Source organism: Sardina pilchardus, chromosome 9 (assembly GCF_963854185.1).
Source record: "Sardina pilchardus chromosome 9, fSarPil1.1, whole genome shotgun sequence".
NCBI lineage: Eukaryota > Metazoa > Chordata > Actinopteri > Clupeiformes > Clupeidae > Sardina > Sardina pilchardus.
Genome location: NC_085002.1, coordinates 10,948,784 through 10,963,783, shown reverse-complemented (window position 1 = coordinate 10,963,783; position 15,000 = coordinate 10,948,784). Strand labels below are relative to the sequence as shown.

Genomic DNA, 15,000 nt, shown 5'->3' with positions numbered 1-15,000 from the left:
CGCATATAGCTGTACGTTTTGGGGCCCCTTCCACCCCCCAACGGCCGTGAAATATTTTGTCTGAGGGCATTTATTGCGTACTAAAAAAAGTAATTTCTTTATATCAGCATCGAGCTGAAAATTGCTATGTATTAGTATTAGGGGTTTGTAAGCTTCTAATTCCATGGCATTTACAGCTGGCTGTGTTTCCATGCATTTGTAACACTTTGATTCTTGAGAGTTGCCTTAATCGCTTTTGCCCAGTGCAGAACATAATAAACAACTTGCTGCTCGCGCTTAAGTGCCGCACAGGGGAGATTGCTAACAAGAAAGTTAAACGTTTCTGCCACCAGCACTTTTGTCACCGCGATTTTCATGCACTGTAACTCCCGTAGTATATGCGCTCTTTCTTTCTCTCTCCCTCTCTCTCGCTCCCTTTCTCTCTCCCTCTCTCTCTCTTTTATTCCCCCTCTCCTCTCAACCTAAGCACTGCTTGCCATGAAACGCATGGGGTGGGACAACTGCTGTGGGCTTCCGTTGCCTCCTTCTTGATTTATGTATACAACCCCCCCCCCCCCATACACACACACACCCTCCACACACACATGCACACACACCCACACACACCCTCCACACACACATACACACACACACACACACACCCCTTTACAAAACAACAAAATCCATGTTTGGTTTACGATGCCATCGGCTAAAGCAAGCCTCCCAGGAGTGTGCCACCCAGGCGGCTATCGGCCGGGGAGATCTCGATCAGAGGTTACGCAGCGAGCTCCTGCACTAAGCCCTCTCACCTGGCCCCGTCCCCCCTGGCTTATCTGATGGCAGATGCAGGCTGAGAGTCTGAGAGGACACACACACACACACACACACACACACACACACACACACACACACACACTCACCCCAACAACAACACAGGGCCTCCCCTCGCATCTTCCACACCTCTATAGCATCCATTCAGCTTTATGATGTCATCTTTAAGGAGCGATATGTCCCATTAATCTTTAGTCAGATTGTATACTAGTTTTGATTCACAATGATTTTATCAGTAATGGGCAAGCAAAGCTACAAGTTGCTCTATTAAAGGAGAAATCTGAATTTTTCATACAGATCTCTGTTTTTTGAGGTCACGGAGTACTGCTCATATGGGGAAAACCCCCCAAAACAATGGCTAAAGCAGTCAAGAACATGCCCCCAGAGTGTAGCACTGTAGCTGCCTGGAAGCTCTAACTGTCGAGCTAGGCAAGACTGATTGTTTTGGGGGGATTTTCCTACCGACAGTACTCAGTGACCTCGAGAAATGGAGATCTACTGTACATGAAAAATCGCCAGATTTCTCCATTCATGGAGTAGCTTGTAGCTTAGCTTGCCCATCACTGGATTTTGTTATATTCGTCCTACCGTTTTTCTTGCACATCTTCAGCATATAGCTGTAATAGTTCTGTCAGTCTTGAACGGGGCTTTAATTTTCTGTTGAATTAAGTATTCTAGCCTTTAACACCCTTTTGCATGTAATCCTTTTGTCTGGGATATGTCTGTGTGTGTGTGTGTGTGTGTGTGCGAGGGTGTGTGTGTGTGTGTGTGTGTGTGTGTGTGTGTGTGTGTGCGTGCGCGTGTGTGTTGGTGTGTGTGTGTGTGTGTGGCTGTTTGACTGTCAGAGAGGCCAAGTGACAGAGCGTTGGGTTTGATTGACAAGGGTGCCAGCTTGAGGACTGTTGTACCAGCCAGCAGGCATGTCAGCTAGAATGAAGGAGAGAAAGCTGTCAGTGGCACAAACCACAGTTCAGAGTGGGGTTGGATGTCTGACACTGTGCAAGGCCTGGATTATTCAAAAGGCAAACACTGAATATGGGCAGTGGCTTAAAGTGTCAGAGTAGTTCTAGATACATGCATGTGTGCTCGTCTTTTGCTTTCTACATTTCAGAGACAATACAGAAGCACATTTAACATGGCACTGTGATGACAGAGCTCAAGAATTCAAAAGAGGCAAAGGACACTTTTGTTTCTCGACTGTACTTTCTTACTTTCTTTTGTTTTCTCCACATTTTGATGTGAGTGGAAAATAGTCAGAGAGCCCAAATAATAAACCGTTGTATAGCAATTAGGCTCTGAGTTTATTTTTACATATTTGACGTTTGCGGAATTCTCGTCATGGTCAATATCATTTTGGCAGTGCTTTTGCCTCGCCATTTATTTGAGGAAACAAATCCCTTTTACGGACGAAACACCTGGTGAGGCTACTTAATGGAATGGGCTTTAGCGTTATGTAAATAAACAGCTCGCATTTTTAGACCTGAGAGCTTCAGCGGGAGCGGATATTGGTGGTGGAGGGGGTGTGGGGATGTGTGTGTGTGTGTGTGTGTGTGTGTGTGTGTGTGTGTGTGTGTGTGTGTGTGTGTGTGTGTGTGTGTGTGTGTGTGTGTGTGTGTGTGTGTGTGTGTGTGTGTGTGTGTGTGTGTGTGTGTGTGTGTGTGTGTGTGTGTGTGTGTGTGTGTGTGTGTGTGTGTGTGTGTGTGTGTGTGTGTGTGTGTGTCTGGTTGGGTGGGGGGGATGTGGCTGGTTTGGGGCACTCTCTGCTGCATGAGGACAGTGAGAGTTTCTCACATAGATGACGTACATTTAGTTTATTTTTTAAAAATGGAGATTCGTACACTCTTGAGAGGGGTGAAGTTAAACTTTTATTCTTCCTTGGCTTGTATAATCGATCAGGAGACAAAGGTGAGTTGTGAATCGCTCAGTTAATGCTTAACTTCTGTAAGGGTAGTTTATGACTGTTTAAATTAATTTATTTTCGGTCTTGACAAGGTGATGTCAAAGAATGCAGATAGACCTTTTCCCTTGAGCATATGGAGGCCTAGATGATAAAATATGTTTCGAGCTCTCCGTGACTACTGGGGAGTTGGGAATGGTAAATCATAATAATAGTTGCTTCACTGAGGTGATTATGCCTCAGCATACACCGTCCAGGAGCAGATAGAAACAAGAAGACGCTCTCCGAAAAATCCAAACAACACCTGAAGAAGTGAAAAAAAACAACAAAAAAAACAGACACCGTATACCAGTCACCACAGCATGCCATGTCTAACATTTCTTGGTATTTCTTCGCGTCACATTATTATCAAGAAATGAGAGAGTGATGAGAGTCCCCCTACTTAGCCAGGCAGTAGGACCTTGGACATGTTTTTATTATTGAACGGTGGAGTTGGCCAGCTACACGGCTCCCATCGTCTGTCCCCTCAGAAACACTTCATTCATCGCAGATCACCGAGTCCCTCCCGGATCGCTTCCTTTAGGCTCGTTCACACCAAGAACGATAACGATAACGATAACTATAAACAAATATCGCTCTCGTTAATATGAATGACAACGTTCACACCTAAACTATAACGATAACGACATGAAGAACGATATCGTTGTTGATCACTTTCAGAGCGATTTTGAGAACGATAAAAAGCTAACAGCCAATCAGAACCCATAATATTATAGCCATCACATTCATTAACATGAGGAGAGACACTTCTTATCGTTGGCCAGTGTGGACGCTTTTATCGTTATGGTTATAGTTATCGTTATCGTTATCGTTCTTGGTGTGAATGCTCCTTTTCTTTCGGAGTCGGCTAATGAATTCGACTGCTAAAATATTTGAAATCTTGAATTATCGTTGGGCAGATAAAAGATGCACACAAAGTTGAACTGAGACTGTCTACTAAAAGGGGGCTAGAAAAGGGCATGTCTTTGTTTTTGACCGTGAGTTTATTTTAAGTATCGGGGAACGAGCTCAAAAAAGAACAAGTATTTTGAAGGTCTGTTTATTTACTGCAAGTTTGTGCCGATTCTTGGCTCCTCGTGTTGTTTTGCGTAAACAGTCTCTCTCTGTATCTCTCTCTCTCTCCCTCCTTTAACTCCCTCTCTTTCTTTTACCCCCTCATACCTCTCTCTTTCTCTTTCTCTCTCTCTCTCTCTCTTTCTCTTTCTCTCTCTCGCCCTCCTGCTCTGCTTACGGGAGTGAAAAAAAAAGAGAACGGCGAGCTGTACAGAGGGCCGAAAACAGGAATGACAAACACCATTAGCTGAAAAATTTCCATTTCATTGCAACTATGTTATTGTTTACTTTACCATACACGTCCTAATATGGTTACCTCCCCGTGAAAGCTGCCCAGGCCAGAGTGGAGTGGAGACGAGAGGCCCCACTAAGGGAACAGCTTTTAACTGCCACTTAGACAATAAGAAACAAATGCCACGGCTTTGTAAAAAGGCCCCAGTGTTCTGAGCAGCCAGGGCCTGGCGAGCGCCATTCTGCCTGCTCCTGCTGGAGCCCTGTGCGCGGTATTCAGACAGCCGTTTTACCGCCCGAGTTCTGTGTGTCATATCTGTCTTTTCATTTCTCTATCTTTCTCTCTCTCTCTCTCTCTTTTTTGTGCTCTCTCTCTCTTTCTCTCTCTCTCTCTCTTTCCCCCTCTCTCCCCCTCTCTCTCTCTCTCTCATTCTCTTGCGCTTTCTCTTTGTGTGTGTACTGTTCTCTGTTGTGTGATGTGAAAAACAGAAGGATTGAAAGCACTCTCGGTTCTGTGTCTGGCGTGCTCTTGATGTGTATTTGTCTCGCGTGGTGTTTGTGTCTGCGGCCACACGCTCCGTCACTCTCCGTGTTTGTCAGGCTGTCGCTCTCTCTCTCTCTATCTCTATCTCTCTTTCTCTCTCTCTTTTTCTCTCTGTGTCTGCCTCTCTGTCTCACTTCTTCCTCTTTTTCTTTTGTGTGTCTCTTGTGTGCTCCTTCCTGTTGTCTCCCTTCTCCTTTGCCACACACAAACACTCTCCCCTCCATCTCTATCAATCAATCTGTGTGGGTGTGTTTGTTTATGTGTGTGTGTGTGTGTGTGTGTGTGTGTGTGTGTGTGTGTGTTATATGTGTGTGTGTGTGTGTGTGTGTGTGTGTGTCCGTCCAGGTTTGTGTGCGTGTGTGTGTGTGTGTGTGTGTGGGCATGGTTGGATGGGTGTAGGGGGTTGTTTGGTGAGCTGTCTGTCAGCCTTGTTTAGTGCTTAGTGACACTAAATGGGGCCTGTGTATGTGTGTGTGTGTGTGTGTGTGGACTGCTTTATAAGACATACGTAACCTGGCTCTGCCCTCTGAACCTGGACCACCTTTGGGAAGTCCACTCACACACTCTCCCTGTCTGTTCCACTGCAGTAGTGCAATTAGTGCCTCAACTGACAAAAGGTGATGTTTTTAAGTAGAGCTTCCCCCCCCCCCATTTTTTTTATTCTTTTTTTATCGTATCATGGTGTATTTAAATAGAGATTTATAACACATATACTGAACTGGATTAATTGGATTCTTTCTATTTTGAATTACACACATATGTGTGTATATGTTTTTTGCATCTTGCATCTTGAACTGTGCTTGTGTTTGGATGATGATGAGGAGGTGTCGACAGGACTAGCCTCACCCCCATCCCAAAATCCTCATGTGCACGCTGAGTGCCCTTTCCCGATCTTCCTGAGAGCGACCTTTGAACCTTGGGAATGCGGAAGGTCAACTCTCATGTGTTTATGCCTGGGTCAAGATAGCAGAGAAAGATGGCTTAGCCTAATAGATACAGTTTTATAATTATAATACATGTGGATCTGGATACATCTGCTTAAATTTCGGCAATTTGCTGTCTGGCAGGTTCAGTGCTTTTTTAAATGCCAATAAAGTCTAAACAAGCCCAATGTTAGTGAATGAGATGATTGTCTCAGATTGATCTGTAGACTACACACACGTAGAATCAATCTTGGCCTTTTTATTGCAGTGAAACAATGTTATTCTAGCATGTAAACCTCACACACCTGCTCGCAATCATTCAGTTCGCTTCTTAATGATGTTTAGGTGCTCTCATCTTACATTTAAATAGTGATGACCCCCCCCCACACACACACACACTCACACACTCACACACCCTGTCACTTAGGCCAAAGAGCTTGATTGCCGTGCCTTGGTGTGATTGTGATAACAAGACATGGTGTGAGTGGGTGGCATATCAGTGCTTGGGTTACAGCGCTGAACTGCTGGAGGCTGTGAGGGTTTGGAAGTGAAGTGTGGTTAAGGCACTGGGCCAGGGCTCTTGCTCCTGACATAACGTATGGGTGTGTGCGGTATCTCATATCTTATTGAATCAAGTCATGACGCTGTGTTGTAGGTTACACTCACCGTAGAGTTATTGTAGACATCTTGTCTTGGCATTATGCGAGCATTCTTTTGTGACACAGTGAATTGAATGATGAGACTTACACCGAGAAATATAATAAGTAAAAAAAAAAAAGAACCTGACCTGGCCCTCGTTATGCGAGGCATCAGATGTCTTTTGTGTGTGATTATGGCAACTCTCATTTCTGGCATAGAAACGAATTGTGAAAAACAGTTTAGGAAACCGTGAAAGTAGGCTAGATTTATTTTTTTTATACCTTGTGGTTGTTGATGCTTGTGGTGGTGGAACTACACGGTTCCCTTCCCTATCTGTAGTTAATGAACTTTGGTTGTTTGCTGACTTCAAGGTCAATTTCTGCAAATGGCAGCAGCGCGGTGTGGTTGTAAACATATTTACTGCCTGGCGTGTGTAAACACTGTAAATGTGTACAGGTGGACAGCCCATACAGGCTCAGTCCCTGTTCTTTGTTGTGTCCCTTGTGGCACATGGTGCACAGTTCCCCTGTACACAGACACGTGTGTGTGTGTGTGTGTGTGTGTGTGTGTGTCTATGCCTGTTTCTGCTGTATGTCCGTCTCTGTGTGTGTGTATATGTGTGTGTGCGCGCGTGCATATACTTGCACTCAAGCAGCGTCGTATCACAGCTCATGATGATATCCCGACAGCAAGGGAATAGGCGAAGGACTCGGGAAAATGAAAGGCAGCCCAAGCTCACGCGGGCAGGAATGCATGGCAAAGCAACGCCAGCACCGGTGGCATTAAATATGAATTAATGGAATGTTGCTCAGCCTCATCACAGGGTGTAGTGTACTGTTCAAAAAAAGAAGGAGAAAGAAGAAAGAAAAGAAATTTATGTTGCCGGCTACCGGCCGTGAAGGTGCATTTGGACTCGGTATCCCTTTAATTAGAAGTGAGATATTAGCATTTCATAGGGATTTGCGCCGGGAGAGAGAGGGAGAGAGAGGTGGAAAGAGAGAGAGAGAGATGGAGAGAGGGGGGGTTGGGCGGTTGGGGGGTGGGGGGTGCAGAGAGCAGTGCTTTCATTAGCTGGCCCCTCTGCATGTAATGAGCGTGGTCATTAGCTGATGGAGTGGATTTGCCCTCGCTCTACCTTGAAAGGCACGTCATTTACATACTTCTTAGGACCGCTGCCTTTTAATGGATTCCTCAATGAATGAAATAATAATAATAATAGAAATAATAAAAGGCCACATCTATTTTTTTTTTCTTCACAAAAAAATGGTGAAGAGTTTGTGTACATCAGTGTGCCATTTTTTTTTAGTATGCTGGTGTGTGTGTGATGGGGGGGCAACAAAAGGACAAAAGGAGTCAAATTAAACCGAGAGGATGGAGAGAGAGCGAGAGAGAAGAGGTGAGGGGATCTTTAATGTTGAAAACTTAAGGCCTTAGATATCTCTCTGAGAGGCATGTAGTGCACCATAAATCCAGAATTAAATCCATAATGGGTGACGGGCAGGAATAAAAGCACGGGATCAAACAGGGGAAATATGGCAATGGCGGCTGACTTTTGCCTCCAGACATGGACACATAAATAAAGTGTGTGTGATTAGGAATGGGGAGGGGGGGGGGCAGAGTGGGGTACAGCGTTGTGGAGGTTACCACGCTGAGGAGGAGGGGGCTTTTAAACCCCCCCACCCACCACACACACACACACACACACACACACACACACTGAGGCCAAGCCACCGTGGGACAGGCGAGGGCTACCACGTCTGATCTAATGCACCGAAACGGTGGAGGTGGGTTTTTTATCCCCCAAAATAAAAAGGCAAGTTTTTAAGCCCTCAGCCACTTCTCTCGTCTGTCTGTCTGTCTGTCTGTCTCCCTCCACCACCCTCCTCTCTTGCTCTTCTTTCCCTCGCTCTTCTCCTCCTCTGTTGCTCCCCTTCTCTCTCTCTCTCTCTCTCTCTCTCTCTGAATCAGGCGTGAAGTGATTAGTGCGTTATTGATGAGCTCCCAAAGTGGCAAGTGTGGGAAATTGCATCTTTGATCACAGAGAGTTTGGGAAATGTAACGTGAGTGTGCCGAGCGAAACTGCCAGGTAAAGCCTTACCACCCCCCTCCCCCCCCACCCCATACACCCACACACACACACACACACACACACACACACACACACACACACACACACACACACACACACACACACACACACACACACACACACACACAGTCACACACACACACCACTCACCCCCCGGATCCACCCAGCACCCCCTCCCTGTGCACGCCCCACACAAGCCGACCTGTCGCGGGGGACAGGGATGTGCCTTCCCCTCTCTAAACCACATATTTGTTTTGGATGCTTCTCATCGGAGTCTACATGGTGATTACAGCTGTTCATTAACAAAATTGGGTATTTGTTTTAAACTTTAACCAATCACTTTGATATGCTAATTAGGGTGTAATTTAATTTGAGCCCCATAATGATGATGCTGTTATTATGGACATAAATGATGCAGTTAGGCAGAAAGTAATCTCATTTGCATACTGTACATGCCAGTAAATTAAGCGCTTTGCCTGTGCTGCTTCGCCTCTCATTTTCCACTTCTGTACACACTGGCTCACGCTCGGCTCCTCTCTCTTTCTCTTTCTCTTTCTCCTTCTCTCGCTCTCTCTTTCACTACCTCCCTCTCTCCATCTCTCTATTCCACTTGCTTCCTCCCTCTCCTGCTCTCTCTCTCACACTCTCTACCTTCCTCTCTCTCTACCTCTCTCTCTCTCTCTCCCTCTCTCTTTCAACCCCATGCCTAATGGCAGGCCAGGCCTTTTGATGTGGAGAGCCTGCTTCCACACTTAGAATCAGCAATTCACAATATGTAGCGTATGAAGAGCCTCATTATCCCGCTAAGTGTTTCTTTAAGAACTGGGGGATTAATAAGGGGAGGTGTTGTTTTTTAAAGTTACCCGCTTGTGATGTTGGGCATGTACAAATACTCCATGTTTTCTTTTAAGGATGCACAGCTTTTCTTTCTTTTGTGTGTGTGTGTGTGTGTGTGTGTCTCTCTCTGTGTGTGTGTGTGTTTGTGTTGGGTCATTTGACATCCTTCCTGTTGAAACATGGCACATGAAAGGAGTTTTTTTGGCGGTGCCGTTGCCTGAGCGCTTTTCTCTTTCTTTCCCTCTCTCTCTCTCTCCCTCCGTGTCTCTCTCTCTCTCCCTCTCTCCCTCCGTGTCTCTCTCTCTCTCCCTCTCTCCGTCGTGCACTGCGCGCGGTGTGTGTGTGTGTGTGTGTGTGTGCTGTGATGGCCGGTGCTGTCGCGGGGCTGCTCCTTTTGTGTTGAGACGTGATTAATGGTGACAGGATGCTTGGGGTGCATATGTTCACTCCACTTTTGCTTTACCTCGTCACGGTGATGGAGCCGACCCCTGAATGCATCCGCGCCGCATTGTAACCGCCGCGTCCTCGCACCCCCGCAGTCTGACGTCGTTAAGCAATTTTGTTCACCAAATCGCTTGTGAAGGCCGCAAAATATTTCCCCCCAAAAGTCCCCCCCCTCGCTCGCTACCTTTTGAGTTGAATCAAATGGTGTCTGTGGTTTATTTGCGGGAAATATGAAGACACTGAAAGGGTTATTGTGAACACCAAGGTCCTTGAATGATTACAGAGAGGTCTGGGCATTGCAGAATTCAACTTCAAGTATTATAAACTTTTTTTTTTTACCCCAGTCCCTTTCTTTTGTCTTTCTCTTTTAAAAGTGTGTCCAGCCCTCACAAGACAGCCCTTTGTGTTTTAAAGGAGAAATGTAGAGGGTGTGTGTGAGTGTGTGAGTGTATGTGTGTGTGTGTGTGTGTGTGTGTGAGAGAGTGTAAGCGTGTGTGTGCGTGCATGGGGGGTGTGGGGGGGTATTTTATGGACTTAACACTGACAATACAATTGCCCTTCAGCGAGAATGCGTTTCCATTTTGCACCATAAAGAATATTATTTTTTTGCCAGCCAATTTTCTCTGTTCGTCTCTAATTGGCTACATAAATCTCGGCCGCGGAGGGTGAGGAATGTTGCGGTGTCATAGACAGTAATCCTCACCCTTATTTACCAATTCATTAAGATTCATTGATGCAGGATCGGTGAGGGGAAATGACAGCATAAATCAGAGCCCAGCCATAATGACCGTAATCAGTGGGGAATTGCACAAAATGTCATGATGAACTATGTCCTTGTGTTCGTGCCACTGTACATTGTCATTGCGCTGCTTTATGGGCGAGACGCATCCTCCTGACATGGGCTGTATTTAACCAAAAAGAGTTGTTAAAACTGGGCTTCCATTAAAGCGCCGGAGATTCACACAAGGTCTTTCGCTGTTTAGCCCCGTGCCCTTTACCTTCAGTTTAACTGCTTAATGGAAGACGCACACCCCTCGTTTTTAACCCACCATTGCCCCTCTCTCTCTCTTCTTCTCTCCCCATCTCTCTCTCATTTCCCCCCTGTCTCTCTTTCTTTCTCTCTCTCTCTCTCTCTCTCTCTCTCTCTCTCTCTCTCTCTCTCTCTCTCTCTCTCTCTCTCTCTCTCTCTCTCTCTCGCTGCCATGTCTGAGCTTTTAAAATAATGACATGCTTCCTAGGCACAAAACACGGCTGCATAGCTGGGGAAGGCCACCCAGAGAGGATGTGGAAGTGAGGTCAAAAGGCATGCGTGTTCACATGCCCTCCCAAAGCATGCGCCCTATACCCACCCAGAACATATCCTCCCTGTCCACTTCCTGGTTGGACACAGGCGGCTCAGGCAACCTGTCCAGCAGGGTGGTCACATGCTTTGAAGTTCAGTTTTCAGCAGTTTTGTCTTTAACAGTGAGGCTACATTGTGTAGATGGCCTCTTTGTGTGTTTCATTGTTGTTCTCACTGCTTATTGTACGAGCACACATTTAAACTAGAAAAAAAACAAATCTGTTTGCTGGAATCAGACTACTTCATGATGAATGAAGTACGTAAGCTACATATGACGGGTACAGTTCAGCATCCCAGCCTTGCACTGGTTCCAGAAGTATATTTATAGTTGTGGTTTTCTGTTCTGCTTTGACAGATAAGAACAGCAAAATGGCTGCCAGAGCGGGCTGGTACGTGAAGTCGTGTTGCATTTGTCAGGTTTCTTTATGTCTCAGCTACAGTCAAGGTTTGCTTTCACTGGCAACACCCAGACAAGTGTGGCAATAGACCCGGCGTTAAATATTAAATGTCTCACAATTTGACCGGGAGATAAACTATTGGAAAGGGAAAAGGCTAGGTTGCCGCATTTCCATGGCATTATTTGTGTATGAAGGTTAATGATTGCATCTGGCAATCAATAGCTCAACTTTATCTGAGTGAAACCGACTCCAGACGCATTGAAAGGCACCTGCTGTGCTTTGTGCGGGACAGTAAGGCCCCCTTGACTCCGTTTAGCGATTGAACAATGCTCAGGGAAACAAGGAGGCTATTGAGTGACACTGCGGTTGCAGGTTAAGGTAGCGCAGAGGTCACGCTCCACTTTACTTCACCGTGCCGAGAGACCGACACACAAACAGCGCGATGAGCCCTGAGAAAAAAAAGAAAGAACACAGAAATGATAAAAACACACACCGCTCGCACCCTTCACACGTTCGTTTTAGTCTGGTATTATTAGTTGAGGAAGTGGGGACAAGAATGACATCCACTGGCGCGCTCATCTCCCGCTAACGCATTCCCGCTGTGTTGCGAAGAAGCTGGGAGCTCGTCGCTGATGTCAATCAAGCGCCATGATTAGACACTGTTGCCGTGCTTCCTCAGTGACACCAGGGAGACGCGTTTTGTGAGATGCATGGTGGTGCATCACCAGTCGTACGCAACTGGGTGAGTTTTACCCCCCCACGGACGGCCTCTCTAATAATCCGGTCCTCCCATGATTTGGACCTCGGCTCGGTTAATTAGATAGGTCGCGGAGGCTAACTCTCCCCTTTTCCCCAGGAAAATGCCTCCCGACACGTCTCCCCTGCTCAGCCGTCCGCGTTTCACACGCCCCTGGGAACGCTCGGCGCATGAATTCCAGTAACAATGATTAAAAATATATGACACACTTTTAAATAATGTTAAAACAATAAGCGCTTTTTCGGCTGCTCCCATAGGACGCGGGAGATTGAAGTCTGTGTTTTTCTTTGACTGCGTCTGTTTGACAGGTTTAATTTGTAAGATGAGCTTCAGGGTACCACAGACCGGCTTTCCCACCGCAAGTTCTGGTCAGGCAGAGGCCTCGTGCGTCTCACCGCCTGTTGTTTTTTCTTCCTCCCCCGCCCCTCCCCATCTATGTCTCTCTCTCTCTCTTTTTTTCTCTCTCTCTCTCTCTCTCCATCTACTTCTCTCTCTCACTCTCTCTCCCCGTCTACTTTTCTCCCTTTCTCTCTATCTCTCTCTTTCTTCTTTCTCTCCCATTTTTATTCTCTGTCTCCTACTCTGTCTCTTTCTCTACCTCTCTCTCGGATTGTTTCCATCTCCCACTCCCCCGCTCTCACTGTGTATCTCGCTGTGTGCAGTTAATCAGTGCGAAACACATACGAACATGGGATATCAAAGCCAATCGGAGGAGAGCGGCTAAAGGAATGTGCGGTGAACCACTCACCAAAAACGTCTGTGTGAGAGAAGAATGATGTGTGTGTGTGTGTGTGTGTGTGTGTATGTATGAGAGAGAGTGAGAGAGAGAGAGTGAGTGAGGAATGACGCATGTGTATGTGTGTGTGTGTGTGTGTGTGCATGTGTGTCTGTGTGTGTGTGTGTGTGTGTGTGTGTGTGTGTGTGTGTGTGTGTCTATGTGTGTGTGTGTGGAATGGTCACCATCCTGGCCCTGTAGCTCAGCCCATGCTCCAGCAGCACTGTACACTGTACTCCATAGGCCTCCGCTTTATTTACTCCTTCACTCTTTTAACTGCGGCGCTAAAAATGGCCGAGGCCCACCTCACTTCCTCCATTCCTACCCTCCCTGATTGTCTGAGCACAGCAGGCTCATCCGCGCGCTGGCAGGGGCTTGTGGGCGACGAAGACAAACAGCTTTGTACATCATCAAAGAATTATCTATCTATTTAGCCTCCCCACCGGAGTAGTCTGCCCCCGAATCTCCGGCTCATATTGTTCATTTCTTTGCGCTTGTTGTGTGGTAATGGGTTCATATTTATACGAATCATCATTGACTGCATTATGCTATTGTCCTGGCAGCTCCCCTCTCCTCTCTGCCTTTGCCTGCAGATGCCTTGGTAATACATTTGAATCTAGATTTCACGCTTGAGGATCCTATTACATTCCTCTCAATGTGTCGTAAACACGTGTTTGGTCTCTTAGATCATGCCCCCCCCCAATCCCAGCATCATGACCACCCCCCCCACTTCCCCTCTTCCGCCCCGTCTTGTGAGGCAGGGGTAAATGGATTTGAGGTGCTAAATGAAATGAGTGTGAAACACAGTTGAAGGAGGAAGTGTTCCCTCATTCTGCGCATCCACCTTGGCAGATGGCATGAGATTGACATGAAAAATTCATGCCCAGGAAGATTACCAGCCTTTGGCGCTATCACGGTCGTCTGTTGTCTGTCTTCATTCTTTTCTGTTTTTATTTTGTATGTGTGTGTGTGTGTGTGTGTGTGTGTGTGTGTGTGTGTGTGTGTGTGTGTGTGTGTGTGTGAATATATGTGGTAAACAATGACTTTACTCACTTTGCCCGTGACTTCATTTCATCCAAATCTGTGATGAGCATTGGTCTGGTCCATAGACACAGTAGTGATACCTTTTAGTGACCGGTAGACCATTGATGAGCAAAGGAGAAAAAAGGACTGGAGGTCTCATGTTTTTCCACCTGGCTTGGATTCTTGGGCTATGAATCACTCTCGGTTACGTCATGATGGTTCCTCTTATTTATTTCTGTCTGTTCACAGCAGGCTTAATGAGAAGAACCATATTTCACGAGAATGTGAAGGCTGTTTTCCCCTTCCGTGTATGATTTAGGAAAAAAAGAAATGCCACGATAATGCATGGACATCGTTTGTTGTTTGCAAGGGCCAAGTTACTGAATGATTGACCTAGCTAATGTTTAACGTGGTTTACAAGGTTCTAGCCATTGTGTTGGTAAGACGTGCCTCCATATGCCCTAGCAGCCAACGTTAACACAGCGAGGCTTTCAGCTGGCTTCTGAGAACTGGGGCTCGGGCGGTCGGGGGGAGAAATCGCTCGCAAGCAGCACCAGCAACCCCACCCCCCACCCCCCCACACACACACACACCCCTCGTCCACCCTCCATCCAGGCCTCCCTGACCTCCCTCCCCATCATGTCAACACACACACACACACACACAACCCCCTTCAGTCCTGTTCACATTCTGTGAGGTCGGTCAGCAGCTGCTCTGCGCCACCACCCCTAATTCTTCTTCAAATGTCAGGAGGATGACTGTTTGTTTGTCTTGAGTTCTCCCCGGCTGTTTATTCTCCCCGCCGTGCATTTGCATCGACCTTGATTCCCTGAGCCTGCCCCCCCCTCCCAGTCACCCCACCCCCCCTCCGCCACGTCTCCTCCCCCCACACCCCTCCCTCGCTCTGTGTTTACATTAAGGCCTGCCCTCGGTGTCACCTAGGAAATCTGTTGATCATTCCACCTGGTTAATGTTAAATTGGTCCTGCAAGAAGATGTGTTTGTTCATAAACAGAAAGCCCCCGCTCCCCTTGTGTACTGTAGCCATGGCAGCAATCAGTTATTAAACAAATAGCCGCTTTGTTTGTCGGTGCCGGTGGCCGGTTGGCCCTACAAGGACTGGAAGGGAACTTTTTTTGTGGGAGAAACAGGGGTGGGGGGGATAAGAAGGGAGGGGGG

General features: G+C 46.8%; 1 protein-coding gene across 8 annotated transcripts in view; it reads left to right on the top strand.

Moving 5' to 3' along the window:
* Positions 1 to 15,000, top strand: part of foxp1b (forkhead box P1b) — a 181,226-nt gene that overhangs the window by 60,251 nt on the left and 105,975 nt on the right. The window contains exon 1 of one of the 8 annotated variants that reach the window (XM_062545758.1): positions 11,836 to 12,009. The exons of the other annotated variants lie outside the window; for them this stretch is intronic. The gene's annotated coding sequence lies outside the window, so the exon portion shown is untranslated. Of the gene's footprint in view, positions 1 to 11,835; positions 12,010 to 15,000 lie in introns of those variants that run through there. 8 annotated transcript variants of the gene reach the window in all.